This window comes from Notamacropus eugenii, chromosome 5 (assembly GCF_028372415.1).
Source record: "Notamacropus eugenii isolate mMacEug1 chromosome 5, mMacEug1.pri_v2, whole genome shotgun sequence".
Taxonomy (NCBI): Eukaryota; Metazoa; Chordata; class Mammalia; order Diprotodontia; family Macropodidae; genus Notamacropus; species Notamacropus eugenii.
The window spans coordinates 118,225,562-118,247,568 of NC_092876.1; the positions used below are offsets into that span (position 1 = coordinate 118,225,562).

The 22,007-nt window shown below is 40.2% G+C and overlaps 1 protein-coding gene and 1 long non-coding RNA gene across 15 annotated transcripts in view; one reads left to right on the forward strand and one right to left on the reverse strand.

The window, feature by feature from the left end:
• DLG2 (discs large MAGUK scaffold protein 2) overlaps window positions 1-22,007 on the forward strand; it is a 1,590,913-nt gene that overhangs the window by 1,312,925 nt on the left and 255,981 nt on the right. The window lies entirely within an intron of this gene.
• The window catches only part of LOC140505081 (uncharacterized), a 60,443-nt gene continuing 48,152 nt past the window's right edge, over window positions 9,717-22,007 (reverse strand). Inside the window, exons 4-6 of the long non-coding RNA XR_011967345.1 lie at window positions 13,203-13,316; window positions 12,611-12,885; window positions 9,717-10,177 (exon numbers count right to left, since the gene is read on the reverse strand). This is a non-coding gene — a long non-coding RNA (uncharacterized lncRNA). The remainder of the gene's footprint in view (window positions 10,178-12,610; window positions 12,886-13,202; window positions 13,317-22,007) is intronic.

Here is a 22,007-nt window from a genome sequence, read left to right on the forward strand (position 1 = left end):
GGCGAGAGCAGCTCGAGGTGGAGGAAGGTGGGAGGTGCAAGGAGGAGGCATAATAGGGGAATGTAGGATGGAAATTGAGTTATAAAACATTAACCCAGATAAGGGTACGACCTCACTCCTGCTTTCCTAGTGTGCATCTTTCCCAGGTTTTTATTATGCTCTAAAAAAAGTTGTATTTGAGGAGAAACTTATCCCAATAAACATGTATGTATATGTGCATGTGTATCTATGTAATATATATATGTGTGTGTGTGCGTGTATATGCATATGCATGTGTATGTGTATGTACATATACAAGCCAGATAGGTTGCACAGTAGATAGAGTGCCACGCCTGGGGTCAGACTCACCTTCACAAGTTCAAATCTGACCTCAGACACTCACTAGCTATGGGACCCTAGGCAAGTGACTTAACCCTGTTTGCCTCAGTTTCTTCATCTGTAAAATGAACTGGAAAAGGAACTGGCAAACTGCTCCAGTGTCTTTGCCAAGAAAACCCCAAATGGTGTCACAGAGTCAAACACAATTGAAACTACCAAACAACAACAAATATGTGCATATACACACGTGTTACATATATGTGCATATATACATATATGTATATGTGTGTGCATACCCCCATAGAAAATTTATCAAATTTGGACCAATCTGCTGATAAGCCTCTCTGTGTACAGATAGGCTAGTTCTCGGATGACAAACCCATCAACCATCACTGTGCTCCTCTTCCACATTTTCTATGATTAGGAGTCTAGACCTAGAGAAGAGCTGGATTCCTATCTCACCCCTGACCACCTGCAAATCACTTAAGCTTTGTGTCTTCTCATCTGTAAATGGGGATAAAATACCTACGGTACCTAGTTTTAAGGGATGTGGTGCATTGAGGTAATATATGTGAAGCATTTGGAAAATCTTAGAGTGCTATATTTTTGTCATTATAAATCAAAGCTTTTTCCACCTGTAAGATCTACCAACTTTCTCTCAGATTACAATCCCCTTGTGACCCCCAGGGTTGGTTCCACATCATACTGACCATCAGAAAGGTACTAAGAAGACAGAAAGCATGTTATCATACATATGCATTTTCATATAAATGTAAATAACTAGGTCTATTTTGTATTTTATTTTTATTGATACTTTTGGGTATTTTGGTTTTTTAGGCCTTTTTTTTTGTGGCATCAGAACCATTTCCTTTTAAGATACTTCCTCTATCCCTTGCAACAAAACTTTTAAAAGAGGGGGGGAGCTGGTGGGAAGTTCAGTAAAGCCAGTCACCGTATTGACTGGGTCTGACAAGTTAGTACCTACTATTCCTTACTAAGATCCTCCCCGTTTCCCCCACCCATCTTTACAATGAAGGGAGATAGGTACATTTTCTCAGTTGTTTTTTTTCTCAGAGCTAAACTTAGTATCATTATCCAGTATCAGTTTTGTCATACTAGTCTTTTCATTTGCATTGTTGCTGACACAGTATGTATTGTTCCCCCCGCCCCAGTTCAGCTTGCTTTACTCTGCCATATGCCATGCTTCTCCAGATTCTCCAGATTCATTTTTAATGGTGCAGCAATAATTCCATTACATTTGTGTGTAGCCTTTCTCTAATTAATGTGGACCTACTTTGTTTTCAATTCTTTACCAGAAAGAAATATGTAGATGATTACAGAAAAAACTCCAATATACATATAGCATCCTCTTAAATTGTCACGGTACAAGGTGCAATCGGCCGATATCTATTAAGTATTTACTGTGTGAAGTGGCTTACCCACAGGTCAATAAACAAGTTTTATTTTTTAGCACCTACTGTGTGGTCTAGTGGGAGGGAAAGTACAGAGTTTGGATAAGACTCAGCCCTTTTACTTATGGAGTTTACAATCTAACATATTCTCAATGCGGAAGCAGCTTTGCCATTTTTGGTAATCACATATGATCCAGTTTTTCTATAGTATGTTGGATTTAATTATATAAACAAAGCTAGAGAATCAGAGGGCAGAAAGGTGACTCAGTTGATAGAGTGGCCAGGCCTAGAGTCAGGAAGACTCATCTCCCTGAGTTCAAATCTGGTCTCAGACACTTATTAGCTGTGTGACTTTGGGCTAGTCACTTAACCCTGTTTGCCTCAGTTTTCTTATCTGTAAAATGAACTGGAGAAGGAAATGGCAAACCACTCAGTATCTTTGCCAAGAAAACCCTAAGTAGGGTCACAAAGAGTTGGACGTAATTGAACAACAGAAATAAAAACAGAGAATCACCAGGTAGAGAGATGAATAAAATACAGTGGTCTGAGTAAAAGAAGGCCATTCTTAGTAAGGGGAGTAGACTTTGCCTCATTCCTTTCAAGGCTGCTCTGGATTTCCTCTACCATCCCCTCCTTCTTACCCTTTTCAGCTTCCATTTATGTATTATCTTTCCCCAATAGAATGTAAGATCCAGGAGGCTAGGGACCATCATATTTCCTGCACTTAATGCAGTGCCTGGAACATAGTAAGCACCCTGGCTGACTGACTGCAGGATTCAGACTCAGCTGGACTCTTTTTTTCTTCTATACTTAATTCATTCACTACCTTTGACAGTGGATGGATGGATGGATAGATAGATGGATGGATGGATGGATAGATAGATAGATAAGTAGATAGATAGGTATATCTTTCTATAGCAGCTCACATCTATTATCCTCAAAACAAAGTCAAGTGCAAGTCATGTCATCATTTCTCTGATGGCATGGTCTTCTTCGGCAACAAAGGACAAACACACGCAGAGTACTTCCATTTCCCCCAAAATATCTTTTTTTCTTTCACTCAATCTAATTGAAATAAAGATTAGGGTTTTTGAAAGGACATTAGTATTGTTTAAAAGGAATGGGGTAAGAAACAAAAAATGAAAAAACCTTGTATTGTACAGAATGATAGAATTGCATAGCATTGAACTCAGCCTGGACTCTAGTCAAGAAATCGTTAGTGCAAGCTTCTGGCACTAACTAGCCCTGTTCCCCTCTACCTCCTTTCTGGCCATGAGCCTGGTCCTGGTCCTAGCCAGTTTTACTCAGAGAAAGACTTCAATAGTCCTTTTCTAGTCCCAACCACAGCTCATGTTCACCATCCTTTCCCACCATCCTTTAGGGTCAGCATCTTTGAAACATCATAAGCTTATCATATTAGCAAAGTTCCACACATTTCTCAGTTACAACTAGCTAATTAGCTCATTGGAGAAGTGTCCATCTGAGAGACACTCATAGATTTATGATACTGCACTGCCACACATGTACAGTGCGGTGATTATCACATACCATTTCCACCAACAGGAAGGAAAGGGACATTTCTTCATGGGTTAAAGGATTTGAAGCTGGAAGGGATCTTCATGATGATCCCTCCTTTTGTTTTATGCATGAGGAAACTGAAGTCTAGAGACATGAGGCAGAGATTTTACTAGGAATTATTTTACCCACAGGAAAACAGTTGAGGGGAAAGATCAGGGCACAGTGGCAGAATGTAGTCTGACACAAAGTCAGGACGGGGATGCAAAGAGGCAAGGGAGAGTTCCACTGCAAGTGTCCTTGAACACAACTTGCAATGGTTAAGCTGAAACACAAAGCTGATTGGTTGCCTCAAGGAAGGAGAGCCATATTTTTGTGGATAATGGTACCCTAAAAAAAAGCCCCACTGGCCATGTGTTAGTTATGGTTCAGAACTGAAGTGGTTTGCCTGTGGTTACACAGCTAGTAAATAATCTTGTAAATGGAACTCCAATGATTTTTTCCCACTACACAAGACCATATTAGTCACTTCAATAAATAGCTAAATATAGAAAACAGACAAAGAGTGGACTGACTTCCCAAAAGACTGGAACTTGGGAGCAGCTGGAAATTCAAAGAAGACTTTTGGGATGGGATGGATCCAAGCAGGACATGCCAGAATGGATAACCATCATTCTAATATTGCTTTTAGCGCTGATTGAAAATAAAGCAGTATTTTCACTAGTGTAGTATGCCCTGTGTTCTATGAAAACTTCAGAAGAATTGATAAGCTGTTAAGCATTTTAAAAAACCAATAGTCATTGAAAATTCTCAAGGATTAGAGAGAACTATGAATTTTAACTATGCAGCAAAACTGATAGAAATGTAGATTTTTGCTTCCTAAAGCTGAGAGAAAAGTGAAGTATAGAATCTGAAGTATAGAATTTAGAAACCTGAGGGTGCCTTGAGAAGTAAAGAATTTCATCTGATGTATAAGTTGTATTCCATGGCAAACAAGATTCCTTCCAACACTAAATTCTGTGATATTATGATTCTATGAGAGAAAGGACAAGAAAGAAACAGTAAGTTATGAAAGATGTAAAATTCTTATGGTTTAAATATTGATACAGAGCCTTCATATCTGGGATAAGGTATCAGTGACAAGAAAGGCTAAAAATAAAACTATATTTGTGTGTTAGGTGTTCTTGTGGAAGGAGCACTGGATTAGGAACTGCATTCTACTCTACTATTCTACTAAGTGTTAGACATTGGGGATACAAAGACAAAAGAACAGTCCCTACCCTCATGGTGCTCCCATTCTTCAGGCTTTATGGGTTCTAATCCTGGCTCTGTTCCTCTATGTGATCAAAGGTTAGGCATATTGCTCTCTGGATTCTGAAAATGATGAGGATGAACATGAAATGCTGCTAGCTTTAAAATTCTGGGAGGCAACACAATATGGGGGAAAGAGTGCTAAGGGCCAAAGCACTTGGGTTCAAATTTTTCCTCTGACATGTATGTCCTTTGTGACATTGGCATGTCACCAACCTCCCTGGGCCTTGGTTTCCTCATCTATAAGTAAAGGGGATTGGATAAGATGACCTTTGAAGTCTGTACTAGATCAGCAAGTCTATGAAAATTCTACATGGTTGTCTAATGAATTGAGCATGTAATTGGACATCTGTAGCCCTTAATTTAATATTTAGCTTTCCTGCAAACTCTCTGATTCAGGCCTCTGTAACATTTCATCATTCCGGACCATTGCTAAAGTCCTTGGGTCTGCCTGCCCTCCTCATTTCCACCTTTGTCTCCCTATCTCTCTGATCCAAAGGCTTTCTTACCATCCTCAAAAAAAAAATGTTAAACCTGTGCCACAGGAGCCATCTGCAGCCGTCCTTTCCTGCCTCCACAGTCAATCAGAAAACACCTTCTCCATAGCTAGAAGCCAAGCAGTTGCACTCTCCTTATTCCTGAAATCCTTTTCTTAATCAGACTTTCAAGCTTTATTCCCAATCCACTAACATGCCTCTTTCTCCTCATTTATATCTCACACTTCTCTTCACCCAGATCCTTTGGAAAACACCTCTTGAAATGGCTGCTCTTTCTATGGCCACAATGCAGCTGAATTGTTTTCTTTCAAAGTTGCTCTCCATACCTGCCATCTCCCCTCACTTGCTGCTGACTTTTTCAGTGCCCTGTACTTGGCATTTTCTCCCTTCCTGTTCCATGGAATCTACTGTCATCCACTTCTCAGTCCTAATGTTTTGCTCTTCACTGATAACAGGACTTCTCAATAGCCCCACCATTTTCAAAACACCTAGCTTTTTGTCTTACCATTTTGACAATTCTTTAGAAACCATTAATCAGTCCATTAACAATATTTCCTGGGTACTTATCACTTTGTAGGATCATAAATTGATAGCAGAAAGGGGCAATAGAGGCTATCTAGTTATCATTTTACAAACGAGTCTTAGGCTCAGGGAGTTGATTGACTTGGCCAAGGTCACATGTCCAGTAAGTGGCAGGGGTGGAATTCAAGCCCAGACCCTCTGACTCCAGCCTTAATGCTCTTTTCATCACATTGTGGTAGGTTCTGAAGGGAACAGAAATAGTAATAACAAATCATATTCATCTTCTCATCCCCAGTACCTACCACAGTGCCTCCCTAGCACATAGTAAGCATTTAACAAATGCATGTTGATTGATTGGTATTTCTTCAGCACTTTAAGGTTTAACAATATTTTCCATACAACAACCTTGTTAAGTAGGTATTGCAATTATTAGCTCCATTTACAAATGAAGAAACTAAGGTTTAAACAATTTAATCTTTTCTAGATTTAAATATTCCCTGTAGCTAATTTTGAAGAAAGTTTCCCATAGGTCTGAGGGCTAACTTGTGCCAAGTGTATTGATACCCATTACGGAAAAAGACTTCATTCTTTAGATGAGAAGCATGTGTCAAGACACTAAAGCTAGCCATCCTCTGACATTTGTACAGTTTGTCCAGGGAAAGGATAACTCAATTCTCATTAACCTTTTACTGATGTTTTTTAAAGCTGTCCTCTTAGTATCTGCTGATGCCACATCACTTTACCTATAGATTCAGAGCTAAAAGTAACCTTAGGACCTATTTACTCCAAGACTTCCCTTATAGAGAACGGAGTTAAGGCCCAGACACTGTGACTTCACCAAAGTCATGGATATGGATAATAATGCAGTATTTGATCCAATGCTAGTCTTCTCTCCAGTATACTACACCTCTTCTCCTGGGATTTATTTATAGACCACTACTTTAGATCTTAGGATGGTGTGTCTGTTCCTTTTCTGACATCTGTCTATTCTTCCCTGAAAACCAGAGGCACACTGTCTCCAGGATCTACCCATTTTCCTCCCCCCTCTGTTTCTCTCCTACTTCATTCTGTGCTCCTGCCCATTTCTTCATCCTCATAATCTCTTTGTGCCACCCACAGTGCCAGCATAAGCCTGACTACGTTGGAGTGAGTGAGCTTCTTCCACTCAGGTTAACCAAGGTGAATTTAGATATCAGACTTACTTCAAAGAGAGAACTAATTTGCAGGTGACATTCTTGAAGCCTTTAACAATATCAAGACTCTTGGAAGCATGTGCAGAAAAGAAAATAAATACAAAATGCACCCATACCTTCTGTATAATATGTGTCAGAAATTCTCTGCCTCTTTTCGTATGTGCTATTTAAGGTCTGACTATGATATGTTTTCTATCAGTGAAATTCAGTGACAGGAGAAGCCTTAAATATAAAGCCAGAACCAAACCGAAGAGACTTTTTTCTCTTGCCTTATTCTCACTCATCTTGTTAGAGTTCTTATTCTAACATCTTATCTTCTCTAACTTGTGCTAAGGAGATTTCCATTAGTTGAAACATACTCTTTGCAGACATTGCCTTCTATCCCTGTCTGGATTCCTATTTCCTCTTTGCTCAGACAGGTTTTTTGTAGCCATATCCCTTTCAGCTTCAGGACCTTTCCTTATAAAAGAATGATAAGGGAATCGATCAGAAGCATTATACCAGAGTCACTTTAAATGACCTAGAGGAGAGTCTCTGTCTGTAAGAATATGATCCTATAACTGATACAAGATGGTAAAAAGATTTGTTTGTTCAGCACTCTGCTCTAATGCAGGGAAAATGTGGTTTTGGGAATTATAGGAACATGAGTTCAAATCTTTGCCTTGGTATGACTTACCTGTATGATCCCTGGCAAATTATTTTATCTCTCCAGTGCCTTCCCTCTGCAGTCATCTAAAGTTTATCCTTTATGTATCTTTTTTATACATAGTTGATGTACATGCTGTCTCCCCTTGAGCGCAGGGACTGTCTTTTGTCTTTTTTGTGTGTCCTTAGTGCTTAGCCCAATGTCTGAAACATAGTGTGTGCTTAATAAATGCATGTTGGCTTGTTACCTCAGTTTCCTTAACTGTAAAATGAAGTGATTATACCAGATGACTTCTCAGGTCCATTGCAGTTCTAAATCTGTGTTCTATGATTCATTGTTTAGACAATATTTGTTGAATATCTAATATATAAAAGACACTGTACAAGGCTCTTAGAGACTGCAAAAAAAAGGAGTGAAAACATAGTTTCTACTCTCAAGGAATTTATAGTCCAGCAAAAGAGATAAGACAAAAACATACAAGTAACTGTAATAAAGTTAGAATATAATGCTTATAAAATGTGTGAGGCACTCAATGGTGTTATTTAATATAAGGAAATACATCATCAGATAGGAAAAAAAATATTTTGAAATTCCATCTTTCCCAAAGCTTTCATTGAAGATAGATTGAGGTGAATAGAGTAAGTGAGAGGTATTGTTACATAGTAGCTAAGACAATGGATATAGGGCCAGAAAGATCTGCATTGGAATCCCACCTCTGACGTTTACTTAGTTTCTTCATCGTTAAAATACAGGGTTTGGATCTGATAGTCTCTTCTAATTCTAAATCTATCATTTTGCGATCCAATGATTCCCTTATTTGACACTTGCTAGACGTGTGCCCTTGGGTAAATCATTTATCCTCTTACAGCCCTTAGCAATTTTCTTGGACTATAAGATGAAAGTGAGTTGACATCACTTGAGGAAATTTCTGTGTTAGGAGTTCCCTACTTTGCTTTAAAAAAACAAAAAACATAGATCTGAACTATATTTCATTATCATTACCATGACAGCTAGGTGGCAGAGTGACTAGAGGGTTAGACTTGGGGTAAGGAAGACCTAAGTTCAAATACTGTCTCAGACACTTGCTGGTTGTGTGTCCTTGAGTAAGTCTCCTAGCTTTAGAGTGATTATCAATAGTAACTGTTGCTGCTTGCCTCCCAGCCGGATGTCTTTCTTTTTCTTGACCTCGTTAAAGGGGCGGTGCCCTGACTACTTCTTAAACAGCCTATTTAATGAACAGGCAGTTACCTCACCCTAAGTGAGTACCTGCAAAGACTTTGGCCTAAAAGGTCCAAGGACTCCCTGTTCATCCTGGGTCATCTCCAGTCATCCTGATGAATATCTGGTCACTGGATTCAGATGGCTCTGGAAGAGAAGCGAGGCTGGTGACCTGCACAGCCCTCCCTCACTCAAAACAAGGTCAAGTGCAAGTCATGTCATCATTTCTCTGATGGCATGGTCTTCTTTGGCAAGGAAGGAAGAACACAAACTTCAACTCTCACAGCCTCAGTTTCCTTATCTATAAAAATGGGCATAATAATTGCACTTACCTCACAGGATTGTTGTGAGACTCAAGTGAGAAAATGTATGGAAAGTGTTTTGTAAACCTTAAAGCCGTTATAAATGGTAGTTATAACACTAGCCAAGTATGGAAATGGAAAACTCTTGGTGGTATTAGAGCCGTCTCCTTCCTGCTTAGTATTTCATTTCCTTACTTGTAATGCCAGTGATGATAATAAGAAGGAATGTCGTTACTGACTAGATCACCAAAGCTTGGGAAATCAGGATACCCTGAAGGATCAGATCGGAAGCTGTGGCAACAGCTAACACTTAGGAACTGGCATCCCAGTGGATCTGCCGTTCAGACTTTGTAGAGACTCAGCACAACCTGCAGGAGGGAAAGCTCATGGGGCTCAGCTGGCAGTGCTGACCTCTTTCCCACATAGAACATTTCTTTATCCAATATCCCCTGTCAGTAACTTTGCTGCCTGGGTGCCCAGATACACAGCATGCCCCACAAGTGGCTTGAAGTCTATTTGGGAACAAGGAAAATAACCATATAAAGCAGCATATGACTAAGTGCAGAAATGATTCTTATAGACAGTAATGCAATGGAAATTCAGGGAAGGAACATTGTGACCGGGCCTCCTTAGGGCTGTGTTCCTGGAGGCAGTGTGAGTTGATTTGTAATGGGCAGCTGCCTTTGTTTTCTTAGCCCAGTGATGGGGAAGAACAGGACGAGAAGTTGAGTGCTGTGCAAATTAATTAGGACAAAGGAAAATCAATTAAATTGACGAATATAGCATAAACAGTAAAACTTTAACCAAACGTTTCATATGTAACATGTCCTTTTGCTGAAATCATTTATTTTACATAATTTGGCATTAAATTCACAATATTTAGATCCATGTTCTTTAATTCTTCACCATGAAACTACGCTTTTATCATATGATATATATATCAAGCATAGCTTTGACAAACAGTCCATTTTTCCCAGCCCAGCCTTGATTGTAGCCCCTAGATTTTCAATGGGGCTTAAATCATGTGAGTTCATAGGCCTTTGAAGTATGATTATCTCCAATCTTTAGGTAAATTTCTTAACTTTTCCTGATGTATGGCATGGTGTGCCATCATGTAGCAGTATTCTATCTCCATTGGGGAATTTTTGTGGTTCCATAGCCATTCTGCTTCTTGGTATATGAATGTTATTATCAGTGTTCAATATCTCCTGAATGGGGGGGAAAGGCTTCTAGGCCCACTCCTCTGTAAGGGGGAAAAACAAAACAAAACATTTTTTGGGTGGATGCTGTATAGTTGGATAGAGAGATGCAGATCTGGCAAGCTCACCCAGACTTCTGACAATCGTTTTGGTATATCCTTGAATAAAAAAGTGACTTTCATCAATTAAAAAATAATGTTGTTTTTTTCTAGTCTTCACCCCTCCAGTCATTTATATTGTCTGGTGCATGAGAAGTATTGTTTTCTTCATAGAAATAGCATCTTTTTTCCTTGTCTCCATGTACTTCTTTGAACTTCAAGAAGCCTATACCACACTAATTATCAATAACTACCTGTACAGCTTCCAGATACTTCTGAAGCTCTTTGCTTGCTTTCTGAGAATCAGTTGGGCTCTTTTGCGTCAAAACTTATCAGTTCTTGGAACTATTTTTGTTTGTTTGTTTTTAATTTCCAGTTGTACTTTTTTGTATGCTTCAATATGACTAAACCCCTTTCACCATTAACTTGGATGATCCTTGAAATGCTTAAATTCCCTACATCAACAGCTTCAATATCTCTAACAATCATTGAAGTATACTCTTGAAGAGCTATTCCTTTTTTACATTTCCTTGGAGTAATATTCATTCTTAAAAAAAAAATTGAATTAAAAACACAACAAAAGAGAGCAATGAAATTCATGAATATGGCACAAAATCTACCACTCAATTGACAGAATACTATCAAAGGTCTGGGTTCATCTGGTCAAGTTCAAATTTCTAAGTCAGGCCACTATCGGTAGAATCAAACACATATGTGACCATTGTTGTCATAAAAGGAAACCTTTTCAAAATCATTGCTGTCCTAAGTAATTCTCAAACCACTAAAGCACTAGAAAGAACCTTGGAGATCATCCATTCCAACCAGGTAGATGGGGAGAGAGAAAGACAGAAAGGGAGGGAGAGAGGGAGAGAGAGAGGGAGGGAGAGAGAGAGAGAGAGAGAGAGAGAGAGAGAGAGAGAGAGAGAGAGGGAGGGAGGGAGGGAGGGAGGGAGGGAGGGAGGGAGAGGGAGAAGATTTATTCAGTGCTTACTTACTGTATGCCAGAACTGCACTCTTATAAAGGGGAAAACAAAAACCCAGAGAGAAGGACATAATTATAATGGTATATAGTGAACATAGGGGTCGTGGTAATAATTGTTGGTAGCTCCACTGTAAATTTTAAGGGCAAGATTTTCTTTCCTTTTTTTAAGAATTAGATTTAAGCCTTTACCAATTATTATCGTAGGGGTAGGGGAGAGCTTTTAGATCATAGAATATCAGAACTTGCTGAAAGGACCCTAGACCTCATGTAAAATCTGCTACTCACTTGGGGCCATATAGTTCAATAGCAGCTTAAAGGAGCACTAAAGTATGAATGTGTATTTTAAAAAGCAGGCTTCTGATGATAGACTGTAAAATAATGAAGCCAGGGATAATGGATTCCTTTTACTTTCATTCCATCCATCCTTGTGCTCTAGACTAGATCTTTTCTTGAAGTCACATAAAACTTAGGGGAGAAACATAAGGATAGAAGGAGAAAAAAAGAGGAAGAAAATAAGCATCTGCTAAATGCCTACTGTATGCCAAGCATTGTGCTAAGAACCTTATAATTGTTATCTCATTCGATCTTCACAACAACCCTGGTAAGTACCATCATTAGTTATTATCATTCCTATTTTACAGATTAGGCAACTGAGGCAAAGAGAGGGTTGGGTGATTTGCCCACAGTCATACAGCTAGTAAGTGTCTAAGGTTAAGATTTGAACTCAGGTCTTCCTTACTCCAGACTCAGTGCTCTGTCGACTGTGCCAACTAGCTGGGAACCTCTTGGGGGAAGTTCAGAGTCAAAGGCAAATAAGTGTTGGAGAAATGGAGGCAGCCCCACCCACACTGGGGGATCACTGCTCACACCTGGTCTGTGGAAACAACACAGAAGCATTTTCAAAAGTCATCTTACAACATTTCACATGTGTGCCCGTGGCTGTTACTTCTGTCATCACCATCTCTCACTCAGAGTGAATAATTAGCCTCTGAAGCTCCTCCCACTCCCCCCAGCCTTCTTTGGATAGCACAAAGAGCCAAGAGTTGCTGCCATCTCCCCACCCACCTGATAGGCAGTCACTGTTTTCTGATTGAGATCTGGACTGTAAGTGCATTATAAGAGAAAGGAAGGAAAGAAAAAGGAAAAAGGAAAAAGGAAAGGAAAGGAAAGGAAAGGAAAGGAAAGGAAAGGAAAGGAAAGGAAAGGAAAGGAAAGGAGGAAGGAAGGAGGGAAGGAGGGAAGGAGGGAAGGAGGGAAGAGAAAGAAAAGGGAAGGAAAGGAGGAAGGAAAGAAGGAATGGAGGGGGATGGGAAGGAAAGAGAAAGTATAAGAGAAAAAGAAAGAAAGAAAGAAAGCCCTCCAGTCTACAATAACAAGATTTAGGAAAGTGTTCTTACTGTTTTGGAGCAAACAATGATTCCAAGCTTCAGGTCCAACCCAGCTGGCTCTTCTCTGAGCACAGCAAATTCCTTTTTCCAGTAAGTGCCAAAGTTGAACAAGCTTCCACAGGCTCCGTTTGCTTTCGTGTAGGTGTCTCCATGGCTTTTTCTCCCCTTTCCATCAAGCATGTCAAGCTGCTTCACCAGGCTTTTCTTTAACTGAGATCGGTGTTTTCACACGGACTATGGTGACCAAGAGTTGGTCAGGAAGGACAAACATAGCCCTCTGTGTCCTAAAAAGATTTAACCATTGGAGCTAGACAAATGAGCTTAGAGACGATCTAGTAAAAATAGCTATCTAATTGTTTTATGGATTGGAGGATTAAAGATTGTAAGCCAGAAGAGCTCACAGAGCTCACTGTACACCCCCTTCCCGTTACAGATGAGGGACCTAGGGCTCAGGGACACAGTCAGAATTCTACCCAGCCCAATCCACCCCTGCCCCACCCCCAGCTCCCCATTCAGTCCTCTTCTCAAGATGGCCTTTATTTTCCCCCATAGAAAAGGTGGAAAACTAAGGTATAGCAACCCATTAGCACCGTTTGAGTACCTTTGCCCTGTGGTGGATAGAGGGCTAGCCTTGGAGTCAAGAAGACACTGCCCTTCACTAGTTCCATGACCCTGGACAAGTCATTTAACTTCACCTAGGCCTCAGTATCCATAGCTGTAAAATGGGAAAAACAATATCACAACTTATTGGGTTGTTTTGATGTACAAATGAGATAGTATATGTAAAGCAATTTGAAAATCTTTAAATATTCTATAAATGTCAGCTTTTATTTATCCTCTTATTTGGACAAGACCTGTGATTTCATCTTCATCCACAATTAATATTTCCATTAGACCTTGCTTCCCTTCTCTTGTCCTTTGAGTATTCTTTGGATGCCCTATCAGGTGTTCTCTATTCTACATAGAACGTTATTTTCAATTAGGTTTCCCTGGCCTTTCAGTTTCTGGGTAGCAATTTAGTTGGAACATATTGAAGGCAAGACATTTAACCTCTTAATGACTATTATTAGACATTTATTATGCACAGATTGGGTACCAGAGGCTACTCAGAACCTGAAGGTAGGCAGGAGTCCTGCCTAATAAGCTCACAATTTAATTAGACAAGCTGAGCCCTGAAGGCATGAGGAGTTGGGCAGTTGGTGCTTAGGCAGACTAATTGGCATCTGGTTTGCAGTGTTCACAGTCACAGCCTGCAGACCAAAGCCCTCTGGGGAGAAGGCAATGGTCTGGGACAGCCTTGCAGAAACTGGATTTGGCAGAGGAGCTACAGGAAGCAGGGTAGAAGAAACTTAAGAAATGAGCAAATGACTCTTTTATAGGCAATGTGGGACCATGGAGAGAACACTCCAAGACTTGAGTTCAAATGTGGCCATTGTCACTTCCTAACCTTTGTCTAATCTTGAGCACATTGGTTAAGTTCTTGGGGTTTCATTTTGAACCAAAGGAGTTGGTAAAGATGGTCTCTAAGTGCCCTTCTGGCTCTAAAATATTGTAATAATTTATGCCCACTCCCCTTTACAGTGGAGAAAATTGAATCTCTAAGAGCTTAAGTGACATATGTAAGGTCACACTGATAATCAAGTGATCAAATGTTGCCATTCTTTGAGTGTCATGCTTTGGAACTGAGGCAGGAAAGCAGTGGAAAGTAAATTAAATAATCCAATAACTACGATTGACATTTAGATTGCATTTTACAGTTTACAAAGTCTTTTCCTCCCAAGAAACCTTTTGCTACACAATGCAAATTATTTTTATCCTCACTTTTTTGACCCAGCACACGATTTCATTGGTCTATAGAATGCCCAATGAGCATATTTCCTCAACCAATGCTTTTCAACTTAATGTCTTTAAGAAGTGCCCCCAGAAGTTGTGATTTGCCTAACAGCCTTACAGGTAGACCTTGAAGCCTGAACTTTCCTACTTAGAGGTCACCTCTCTTTCCATCATGCCATGGTTGCCTTCATTCCCATTTTACAGATTAAGAAACTGAGGCTTAAAGAACATTAGTGATTTTGGTTATCACCCCATTATGAGTGAACAACATAGCTCAGGCTAGAACTTCGTTCTTCAGATCCCACTTTCCATTGAGCTGGACAGCTAGGTGGTACAGTGTATAAAGCACCAATGCAGGAGACAGGAGGACCTGAGTTCAAATCTCACCTCAGACACTTGACACTCACTAGCTGTGTGGCCTTGGGCAAGTCACTTAACCCCAATTGCCTCATCCTAGGGCATCTCCAGTCATCCTGATGAATATCTAGTTACTGGATTCAGATGGCTCTGGAGAAGAAGTGAGGCTGGTGACCTGCACAGCCCTCCCTCACTCAAAGTCAAGTGCAAGTCATGTCATCATTTCTCTGATGGCATAGTCTTCTTCGGCAATGAAGGACGAACACACATCCATTGAGCTATGATATCTCTCAGTTGGCAGAACATGATGTGAAACAACCAAGAAAAGATTAGGTTGAGTTGTGAAAGAAGAATTGATTCTAGTTCATTCATCCAGCAGATATTGGAGTGCCTTGGGCAAGTCAGCATCTGTTCAGTCAGTCAGCTGTTCATTATTAGCATCTTGAGCCTCATTACAAAATCCTCATTGAGCATGCTGTGGGAGATTCAGAGATGTATTAGGCAGAGCCTTTGCCCTCCCTCCAGGAGAGTCCTCTTGTGTAGAGAAAATAAGATACGTGCACAGATGATGACAGAAAAAGGCAGCATAAAGAATCACAGATGATTAGAGGTGAAAAAGACCCCAGAGGTCATCAAGTGTATCCTCTCTCCAACTGTGATCCTCCATCTTAACTACAACATCCCTGTCAAGTACCTCTGCAAACCCTGATGGAAAACCCCGAGCAACAAGGATCTCACTACTGGGTGAGACAGCCCATTCTATTTTTTAGGTTGACCTAATTAGTAGGAAATTTCTTTATTTTCTACCATCTCATGGTGACTCCCTATCAGTCTCCCCAATCTGTTCAATTTTTGTAATCTGAGGGAAAGCTGACCAAGTCTAATCATCACGATGATAACCCTTCAGTTGTTTGGAATGTAACCCCCCTGGGGGTGTGGATTCTCTTTACCAGTTAAGTGATTTGTGAACTTACTCTTTCCCCTCTACATAATCCCTTCCTAAATTTACTTTAAGTGAGTAGAAGGGAGGTTGAAAAGGGGAAATAGCAAAAGGCTCAGTCTGGAGGGGAAACCTAGGGAAGAATTGTTCATAAGGTGGCAGAAGAAGGGAAGGAAGGAAGGAAGGAAGGAAGGAAGGAAGGAAGGAAGGAAGGAAGGAAGGAAGGAAGGAAGGAAGGAAGGAAGGAAGGAAGGGAGGGAAGGAGGGAGGGAGGGAGGGAGGATTTATTAGGCAAATGTGCCAGAATGATACCAAGTATTTTACAAATCTTGTCTCATTTAATCCTCATATCAACCTGCAAGGTAGATAGTATTAAATTTCCCATTTTATAGCTGAGCAGACAGAAGCAGTGACATATCCAGGGTCACACTGCAAATAAGTGTCTGAGGCTGGAGTTGAACTCAGATCTTCCTGACTATCCACTGCATTACCTAACTGTGGAATTAGAATACAAAGCATGTCAGTGAACTTCAGCTGCCCAGAACTTTCAGAACATTGCATAGAAATAACCCAATATTGTCCCCTTGAGTCAAGCATCACCTTGGCTGGGTCACATAGTGTAGTTTTTACATGGCATGGGGCACCTCCAATGGGAGAAACTAAAGGACATGAGCTGTTCTCTGTCCTGCCAGCTACATTAGAAGGACAATGGTGAGCTGGTACAAAGTGAAGCCTCATCTCTGCAGCCAGTGAGACTTTAGAAAATTGGCTTCTCACTGAATCAGAAAAAAGGATAGGGATCTTCTGAGCCCCTGAGAGTAGGAATTCAAGTCCACTGCTATCCATTGGGCCACCCAGCTGACTCTGGGCAAATAGTGGTGAGGATAAGAGGAAGGATAAACCAGTTGTCAGTCTTCTATTGAAAGTATTTTACAAGTACCTTCCTTCTTCAACTTAATTTCCCATCCTTCCCAACCCGTGTGATAGATGCTATAAAAGTGGTGCAGAGAGTACTTGCTTAAGGAGTCCAAAGGAAAGCAAAATTGTTGCCAGATGATGGGATCAGGGAAAGTTTCTCTGAAGGAGACATGTGAGTCTGATCAACAAATATGGATTTGATGGGTAGGAGATATTCCAAGTGAAGGAAATCAAGACAATGAAAGCTTCTGGGCAGGACAATTTAAGGTCTGTTCTTACTGGCCAGAATCCTGCTTCTGCTACTAAGACTATGACCGAGGGCCAGTCAGTCAGCCTCTCGTGGCCTCATTTTCCTCATCTATAAAAGGGTGGGTGGTTGATAAGCTCCTGACAGGTGATACAGTGAACAGAGGGCTGGGTCTAGAGTAGAGAAAACTCGAGTTCAAATTCAGCTGTGGACACTTACCATTTGACTCTGGGTAAGTCACTTAACTTTTGCCTGCCTCAGTTTCGTAAACTATAAAATGAGATGATAATGGTACCTGCCTCTCAGGGTTGTTGTGAAGATCAAATGAGATAGTATTTGTAAAGCATTTAATCACAGTGCTTGGCACTTAGTAAGCACTTAATTAATGTTTATTTCCTTCCTGCCTAGTTATGTCAGGGCCCAGATTCAAAATGAAATGTCTCCTGGATCTCAGCTTTTCTCTCTCAGTAGGTATAAAAATATTCTTCTCCAAAAGCTTGCAATCCAACTGGGGGTGGGAGTGATAAAGATAAATAGCACAAATGGTTACAAGAAGAAGAACAATATGATAGACACAGAGTGAGGTTCACGCAAAGCACCATGAGCAATCTGGGGAAAGAAAGATCACTTTGACCTGGAAGGGGGAAGGGGAGGTCACAGAAGGATTCATGGAGGAAGAAGAAGCATCTTGAGTTGGGCCTTGAAGGAAGAGGAGTCCATGTTTATTAAATTGAATTTATGTTGTCATTTTGGGATAGACTAATTTTAGGAGAAATAATTAGGGTTCTCTGGTGAAGGTGCATACAATTACTTCTGATACTACTCCGTGCTACAGTCATTTCTTGAGCCCCTACTATGTGCAAAACTTTGCATAATTAACTCAGCCAGTGATGCCCAAATGCAGTTGCATATTTTAAGAGGCAGAGTAGAAAACTTTTGGGTGATACTTCAAATTTGAGGTTTTAGAAGAGTTTGTTTAGAGATCATATTTTAGAAAAGATCATCAAGGAATTGTGGTATGAAAGCAAGATTTGGAGTAAAAGAAAACACAAGATTTACTTCCCAGCCTTATCCCTTGCTACTTTTCTAAATACAGGAAAGTTACTTTACCTCTTAGTTTTCTTTTCCTCATTTGCAGAAGGAGAGGAATTGTGGTATGAAAGCAAGATTTGGAGTAAAAGAAAACACAAGATTTACTTCCCAGCCTTATCCCTTGCTACTTTTCTAAATACAGGAAAGTTACTTTACCTCTTAGTTTTCTTTTCCTCATTTGCAGAAGGAGGGAATTGGATTGCATTCCCTCCTAAGAGCCCTTCAGCTCTAAGATTTTTGATTTTATGATCTCCCTCTGTATTGGGTGAGAGATTATACAATTGAATCTCAACAGTACCTTCTAACTTCAAGGTTTAATGAATATATGAAATATCATTTTCAATGGTCATATTGTTGCTTGGCCTTTGTTCTCGAAGAGGAGCATGACATCAGGAAGATGATGCCATGACTTGCAAGTGAATTGGATTTAAGTGCGGGAAGACTATGCAAAGTCACTCTTTTTCCAGAGCCATCTGGGTTTAGTGGCCAGATATGGATCAAGATGACTGGAGATGGCTACCTCAATGGTTATAAGATTTAAAATGGAGCTACTTGCAGAGCTAACTTGGACTAGTTTTGTCCTGGGCTATGACTTGAGTATAATTAGTGTGTCAGGTAATTCAGCCAATCCTAGCCTTTATTACTAATTGAATTGGTTTTGGTTGGTTCTTCACTCCTTGCCAAGACTCTGACTTGACTTGGTAAAGCCAGAGAACCCTGCCATTTGGTTGGTTTGTTGTCCTTCTTTCTTGAAGAAGACCAAAATGACATCACTATGGTAGAGTCAAGTTTCAGTGTGTCCTACTATGGCTGATCAGACCAATAAGCCTAAGAGAAGTGATAGATGCCTGCAAGGTAATCCTCAGAGTCCTGCTAAGATATGACTGCTTAATCATAACAGCTGGTGGACCAGGATTTGGTCTCAATGGGTCAACATTCAGAGGGTCCGGACAGCACTTTTACTCCTTCACCAATGAAGTTAGTGGAAGCTACCTCATGCCCATTCCTTTCCTCATTCTAAGATCTCTTATTCTAAGTGCATATTCCATATCTTTGATTGCATTGAGTCCCTACTTTGCTCCTTTCTCCGATGCTAGCATCTCTAGCTACAGCAGTATCCTGTAATGTTAGCCAAGGAAGTATCTATGTTTTTCCTTCCATAGAACAGTATCCCCTAGTCTCTTCCCCAGTGAAATCTTCCATTCCAAGGTCTGAGAACTTAGCCCAAAGCATTCCTTCTGCCCTTCACAGATCCCAGTCAAATTTGTCTTCATCCTGCTTGCCCTAGGATAGATCTTGTGCTTGTCTCAGACACTAGAATGGCTAATCACATCTATGAGTGGTCCAAAGATACTGTAAAGGAAGTAAATTCTGTAATTCACAGAATCTTAGGGAAACGTTGTAATGTGGTTTGGAAAAATTGCTCATAAAGTTGGGTACAATTGTAGTTCTAGCTGAATATTCTAGAGTATATTCTGCTCACCCCATCACCAACCCCACTCCCCCTGCAAAATAACAATAACCCACCAAACAAAAATTGATATTTGCTTTTATATATAAAAAGCAACTTTTGCCCTTATTTCTTAGTGGTTCCTTCCACTCTAAGTCTTTAATGGTGCCCTCATCCATTATGGATCACTTCAAGATTGCTTTTCTGGTGATGAATCAGAATGTTGCTAAATCTACCTTTTGGCATCAGTGAATGATCGAAGCAGGAGGAAGCTAGGCTGTAGAGGGAAGGACTGGCTTTCCCAGTGACTCTTGACAGGCAGCAACAACAGCACATAGAATGTGGCACAGGGAAAAAGTGCTTTCTTTTCTAACGTGAACTTGATAAAATGCCACCCTCTGTAAATTTAAAAAGTTTGACAATGTTATCCATGCATTCAGGCTGTTCCACCAGCCCTGACTCTCCAAAGTGACTGGGAATTACATATCAACCCATAGTTCAGTCCTTTATCTTGTTTGTGTCACATACTGAATTGGCTTTTAATTCCTTAATTATAAATTATATATATGTTGCATATATATTAAAAAGTAATTAATTATAAAACACCAAGTTCAGTTCCTTGCAGCCCTAAATATGGAAGGGAATTTTTAAAAAACTGGGCTCCTCATTTCCTTACAGTAAAAAATTTCATATGATCTGGAGGACACCTTAGAGACCATAACTCCCTCATTTGACAGAGGAAGAAATGGAGGCACAGTAAGATTAACTGACTTGTCCAGGGTCATGCTCAGGTACTGTTTAAAAGATCCATGGATCCTTTATGAAGGTTTTTGGCACATGATGATAATAATAAAATCACAAAATCTCCAGGCTAAGATTCTAGTTCATACTTCCATTAGAAGCATGAGTCCTGATCCTTAATAAGTTTTTAACCAGCCTCTTTCTGATGAATTCCAGTAATAGTGAGTTTAGAATCTCTTAAGACAGACAACCCATTCCATTTGGGGACAAATCTAAATGTTAGGAACCCAAATAATTACCCCTTACATTTGTGTAATGTTTTTGTACATTTTCAAAGCCCTTTTTACAGTGTGGTTCTAATAATAATTTTTTTCCCTTTGGGCAAAAGTCCAAGAGATCCATTATCACTAGGAAACTCGAAAGCTAACATCGAAGTTTTTAATGTACTGCTTCTCATTTTTGAGAGGCATTTATTTGTCGAAGCACAATGGAGAGGTGAATGGTGGGCATAAGTAGGCTGCAACACATTACAATCAAAGACTGATAAAAGAAGAGTGGTACAAGGGATGACATCAAAGAAATGTCTGATTAAAAAAGAAAATGGGGCAGGCATGTGGCAAGGATGAAGGCTTAACCAATGAGGCTTAATCAAGCACTTACTATGTGCCGAGCACATAAGTTTGAGGGGTGCAGAGAAAAGGCAAAATGAAAGACAGTTACTATGTGCAAGCAGCTTATATTCTCATGTGAGTGATAACATATGCAAATAAGAACATATGTGATAAATACAGAATTGATAGAAGGTAACCTTACAGGAGATGACACTCCCATCTGGAGGGACCAGAAAAGGCCTCCTTAGAGGAATTGGTGCTTTAGCTGTGTCAGGGAAGTCAGGGATTCCAAGAGTAGAGGGTTGGCAAGGAGAGCTTTCCAGGAATGAGGAACAGCCAGTGATGCTCATGGGGGTGGGAGATGGACTCTCTCATGTGAAGAACAGATAGTAGGCCAATATGGAAGGATCTTAGGAAATGTAAAGAAGGTAGGAAAGGTATTCAGGTTGTGATGAGACTTCATTGCCAAACAAAGGACTTTTTATTATGGAAGTATTAGGTGGGAGGCAAGGATAAAAGATGACATGGTCAGATCTATGTTTTAGGAAAATCTCTTGGCATCTTTGTGAATGATGGACTATCATGGGAAGAGACAAGACAGAGAGACCAATCAGAAGGCTATTGTAATAGTCCAAGTGAGCGCTGATCAGAGACTGAACTAGGATAATGACTGTGTGAATTGGGAAAGGGGATGTGCAAAAGAAGTTAAAGAGAAAGAAATCAGAAGATTGGACAAATGATTAGATTTGTGGGATCATCAAGGGAGAGAAGACAAAGATGATATTGAAGTATCAAACCTTAGTCACCAGAAGAATAATGATCCCTCAATGGTAATAAGGAAGTTTAGAAGAGGAAAGGGAAATTCCAAAGGGGAATGATTCTTGACAGGTCAGGAGAAACCTCCAGCGTGTTGGTGGAGCCCCTGGTGCAAACTTAGAGGAGGGAACGAAAGATGAGGAAGCATGGATGGATAATAATCTACATTGTTTCAAGGAACACCCATATCAGTGATCCAGTGACTGTTAGATCTCCTCATTTTAAATTGAATTTACCATTGCTCTTAGGGTAGGAAAGGTGAATCAGTTCCCTTTGTCCTGCCTTTCCTTCTTCTCTGTTGCAAAAACAAAGAGGTATTCTAGTCTAGGTTGGTACAAAACCTCAGGGAATTGAACCAAAGAAATCAAAAGGGAATAAGAGCTTTGACTCTTCTGTGGATC